Genomic DNA, 5367 nt, shown 5'->3' with positions numbered 1-5367 from the left:
ATTCGGGAGTTCCATTGTCGAGTTGAATTCATAAGTATCCTATCACAAAATCTCATATTACATGGAAGCAACACAAAGTATCTTATACGGAAGATCAGTTATGAAAAAATACGAGGTTTATCTCCATGATAGTTAGGGCTGTCAGGCGGACGTCGTTTAACGAGGGCCATCATCTGGCGGTCGGGATGTTCTCGATGATATTTTGCAATGGACGGCTAGGAAATTTCCGATAATAAGATGGATGGAATCACGGCCGTTATATGTACTCCTAAAACCACCCGATTTTCTTTAGGAAAATTTCTCTCCTTCCGTTTTATGTTGTTCTGTTCGGAATTAGGTTTATGGAGGATATTAATTAATGAGTATCAATCTCAACATCGGCGATTCACACAAGAAGAATCGGGTTGAAGTCTCAAATACTAAAAACCCCCCTTCTTCTATGGAAATCTTGCCAAGGTACCTTGATCCCTTCTCTATTGCGTTATTAAATTTGTTAGAGTAGAATCTGGGGATCAATTTGTTACGGTTTTTATTTTTTTTGTCTAGGGCTAGGTTAGGATTTATTTTATTGCATCCTATTATTGTGTTTTTTCAATTCCCAGGGTTCAAATGATTAGAAATCAATGTATCAAAAGTTTAATTATTAATTGCATGTATGTATCTACCTTCTCCATAGGTACATGCAACAATCCAATGAGGCGAAGCTTTCTGCTCTTGAATGGGTAATTAATTCTCTACATTTATCTTTGTTTTGATGTCGTGTAGATGAATTTATGTTGACTCTGTGGTTGTTCCCATCTCTTGATATATGAGAATGAATTGTAAGTCTTATGAACAACATTTGTAAATTGTGCTACTCAGAATAAAATTTACACCTTAGTTTGGTACCTAAAATACAATGAAGTAAACCTAATCTAGGCTAGACAGAAAATGCAAAAACATGGCGTGTGTAGACTTCAAGATTAGTTAATGTTACTACTTGATGGTTCGTATTTGTGTAGTTAATCATACACTTCCATTTGTAAGCACTTGGTTAACTTAAATGTAGTAAAAATTACATCTATAAATTCAACAGGATACACTATTTGTTTGAGGGATCTAGATATATAAGCAAGCATCTCTAAATTTTAACCTTCTTTACAACCGTCTTTAATTAAGCTCAATCTTTTATGGATTAGATACACCAAGCCAACAAGTTGCGAACAAACAGATGCATCCATATTGGGGTATTATGCCATAAAGATTTTCCTTTTCAGCAAATATATAAACTGGGTTTCATTTTTGCATTGATTTTGTTTTCGTTTTGATTGTTTCCTTGAGCTTGATGGCATACGTGTTTGCAAGTGCAGTTACTTAGTTTTTTAGCAAGCTTTAAATCTTTCTCATCAATTCACTTCAGGTTCAGAGTGAAGAGAAAAACTTGAGTCGGGAGGACAAACTAAATTATGTTTCTCACTGCAAGTTACCATGAGCAACTCTCAGATTTCCTTTCATATAAACCAACTTTAAACTAAGTTGGTTGAAGCATTAAGGTGTGGAGTTTTAAGTTGACACTGAAGTAAAAATAAAAAAAAATCTTTTGAGATTGTGTATAATGTTTTAATTTTCCTCCACTAATAACTACTGTGTCCATACAAGTCTTGAATTTGATTTGATTAAAGTTTGATTGATTGATCTTAAACACATCGATAATGTAGAGTTAGAGGGTTTTTTAGTAGAATATTACTCATTGAGATTTTTATTGAGACAAATAATGTTTTGAGTTCAGTAAGAAAGCAAAAATATTATTTGATTATGGGTTGTTTCTCTCTATTGAACTTCAGGTGCTCGAGGGGAAAGATTATTATTTGCATACTGATGCGCCCATTATGTATTGAACATATCATTTTGTCATGTTGATTTTTAGTAGATACGATTTGATCTGAATTCTTCATTTTGGGATAGCATTTGTTCTTCTACAATTGCATCCAGGAGTGGTTTGGAATGAGAGGCCACTATATAGATTGTCAGATAGCCATGGTAATTCCGATCTCCTTCATTAGTCTTTCCGACATTTTTGACAATCACTTACTATTTGCAACTGCCAAAATATTTTTGAAATAGTAAAAGAGTGCATCGTTGAGATAATCCATGTTGGGATAATTTCAGGGGCTACTTACTTAAGATGAAAATGTTGCTCACTAAGATTTCTACAGGTGAACTGCTGGAGCTGATAACTACAGTTTGTTGACACACCAGATTCCATAGCAGGTATGAATATTGCTGTAGGTTTTTTCTTTCTCCTGTTTCGCTTAATTATAACTTTTTTTCTCACTTGCTCTTCTATCTTGACGAGCTTTTGATTTTCTTCACAGGAGATTCCATGGCTTTACTTTTCCAATTGTTGTTCGTGAACTGGAAGGAAGTGTTCTGTAAGCATTTCAAAAGCTAGGGTATGATTTTCTCTTCCACTTACATTTTGTTAAATTTGAAGTTCTTGAAAACTAAAATGATTATTGCAGTATATGATGTTATTATGATTCCTATCAGGATTTAAAATCAATGTTCGTCATAGTAGAAACTAAATCAAGTATTCGTATTATGAATCCTCACTTCTAAATTATGGTTATGAATATGGGAATTGGGGATTCCAGTTTGATATACAATCCTATATCCATCTTATCTTTGGTAGGATCCTTCCTATCATTACTTAGATTCTATGGTTGCCAGATTATTTGCTCGACCATATATGTGTAAGCTACCAAATAGTGATCACGGGCTAATTCTTAGTTTGATACATTTTTCTGTTGTTGGTAATGGTCTGTAGCTTATACTCTTAGGTGTTGTTCTTGGAGTGACCCCGATCCGGCGGTCACGATATTCCGGATGGAGTTTTTCCATTGACAACTAGGAAACTTCGAGTAATATGAAAGTTGGTCAACGTGGGTGAACAGAATGGGTGCCACTTTAAGCTGTATGAGTTATTTCAAGATTGAACAAAGTTCAAAGACAATACAGGTTTCTAAAAAACTCTCTCTGCCCCCTATTTCTCCTCCCTGAAAACACTTCAACAGATTTCTGTGATTTCTGTTAGATTCCTCGATCGCATTAGTTTCATGGGGTTCGTTGTTATATTTTCACACTACAGTCCTTCTCAGAAGATAATTTAGAAAAAATTGTTCCTTTGGAACCTTAGTGTAGATGGGGAAAACGATTTGCTGGTTTTAAGGAATTGAGGAGACGACTGTACGGTGGAGACTCCTCGAACCGAGCAAAATGTTAAACCTCACACAGATGCGTCGCTGCAAAGGGGGTGCTTTAGATTCGAGAGATCAATCTGTAGTACTCCGGCCTAAATCAAGACATGACCGTTCCAGAGTAAATTCGGTCACAAGAGAGGATGGGTTGATCTGTAGAGGAAGCTGAGAAATGTGTGGAATCATGGTAATCAAAGATCGTGGGTGTGTGAATTCTGAATACGATAGCTCTGAGTGATTGAAATTGCTCATTGAGAGTAGTTGCTCAATTGATGAGTTGATGATCTCGTGTTGTCAGTTGACGTGAGATTGATGATACTGATGATGCTTCAATCATGATTCAGAGACTTATTTATATTGCTGGAATTGTAGACACCATGATTCCATGAAGTGTGACAGTTGATGGAATCAAGGAGTGGGGAAGTGGAGATCGTGTTTGAAACCAGTTGCTCAACGTGTGGAGACTTGGTCGATTTTCCACCCACTACCTCGTGAATTCCTTCAACTGATTGCACGACTTTCTCACATTCCATCGTGTTTTGAACACATGTCGTAGACCGCCAGACCAAAACCCTAAGTGATATCCCCCAAGTGACACGATTGACGTCTCGTGGTTTGTTAGTCAATTGATGACTTCGTGGTTTGATGGGACGATGAGTCCATGTAGTCGTTGAGTTGAACATGATGTTCTGAAACTCATGAATTGAACATGTCATGAGACAGAGGTATAGTTCTTACGATGAAGTGAGCAAGTATTGCTCATTCGATGGATCGTTGAATATTGATTGTTGAACCAATATTAGCAAATATTCCTCATCTGAGCAAGTGCTGCTCATGTGATGAATTGTTGAATATTTGATCGTCTGAGCATGTGTTGCTCATCTGATGGATTATTGGCAGCGTACCAAAAATATTAATTAGAATACTGGTCGTTGAACCGAGCATAATTAATAAATTAATGACCATGAGGTCGTAAAATTATTAAGGTTGGAATCTGGAATGATGATCCTTGGATTCAGAAACCCTAATTTGATCAATTGATGATCAATTCATGGTTCGTCAGAATTTCAACCATGGGACGAAGAGGGAGCGACTACATGGGACCGTGGATCAACCATGTAGTGTCCATATGCTCACGTGAGCAAATACGAAGAACTCCTGAAGAGTTGACGATTTGTTGGTGGAATGATTAAATGCTGGTTTAATCATTTATTCAAAATGCTCGTCTGAGCCTTAGGTGAGAAAACCTAATTAATTATGACGAGGCGAGGGACCGACCATGGAGTCATGAAACCGGCCCTGGGTTGTCCCTGACCGCCTGACGATCACTTCATGAAAATCCAAAGTGTTTGGGAGAGTTTTGGACCTAATACGAGCAATTGTGCAAATTAGGTCAAAACTGTGAAAATTGATGGGACCGGCTTCCGTGAGCCAAAGAGCCAATCTTGGTCGGTCAAGATAGCGTGCTCGTGTCCCCAAGGCGTCCGCGTCTCAGTCCTGAGAATTTTGATATTTTCTGGCGTGCAATTGAGCATCCATTCGAGAAAATATGCCAAAATTAGGGTTTCGACGAAACTGAGGAAAACACCATGAGATGATGAAAAATAATTATAAAATAAGGAATGAGGAGGTGTGGGACCCCGTGTGTCAAGGCATGGTCGGTCGTGACCACGGTCCCGTGGTGCCTTTTCCTTAATTTTATAATATTTTGATGATTTTATGAAAAATTCATGAATTTTGAGAAATTTGATGAATTTTGGGAGTTTCCATGAATTGAAGGAGTTTTCATGAGTTCAAGGAAGCAAAAGATATTAAAATAATAAAACAAGGGCGTGTGGGACCGTGGAAGGCATGTGGCCGGCTAGGGCCCGGTCCCACAAGTTTCCCTAATTTTATAATGATTTTATGAAAAATTCATGAATTTTGAGAAATTTGATGAATTTAGGGAGTTTCCATGAACTGAAGGAGTTTTCATGAGTTCAGGGAAGCAAAAATATTAAAAAATAAAAACAAGGGCGTGTGGGACCGTGGAGGCATGGCCGGCCGGCTTGGGCCCGGTCCCACGAGTTTTCATAATTTTTTATAATATTTTTAGGTATTTTTGATGATTTGAGGGAATTTTTCCTAATTT

General features: G+C 37.3%; 1 long non-coding RNA gene across 1 annotated transcript; it reads left to right on the top strand.

The window, feature by feature from the left end:
• The first annotated feature begins 322 nt into the window (after window positions 1–322).
• LOC113345716 lies at window positions 323–1565 on the top strand. Its single transcript, XR_003358266.1, has 3 exons — window positions 323–456; window positions 677–722; window positions 1400–1565. It is a non-coding gene; the product is annotated as an uncharacterized LOC113345716 (long non-coding RNA).
• The last annotated feature ends 3802 nt before the right edge of the window (window positions 1566–5367 follow it).

The sequence above is a fragment of the Papaver somniferum genome, unplaced genomic scaffold (assembly GCF_003573695.1).
Source record: "Papaver somniferum cultivar HN1 unplaced genomic scaffold, ASM357369v1 unplaced-scaffold_83, whole genome shotgun sequence".
Taxonomy (NCBI): Eukaryota; Viridiplantae; Streptophyta; class Magnoliopsida; order Ranunculales; family Papaveraceae; genus Papaver; species Papaver somniferum.
This window is presented reverse-complemented; position numbering and strand designations above follow the sequence as displayed.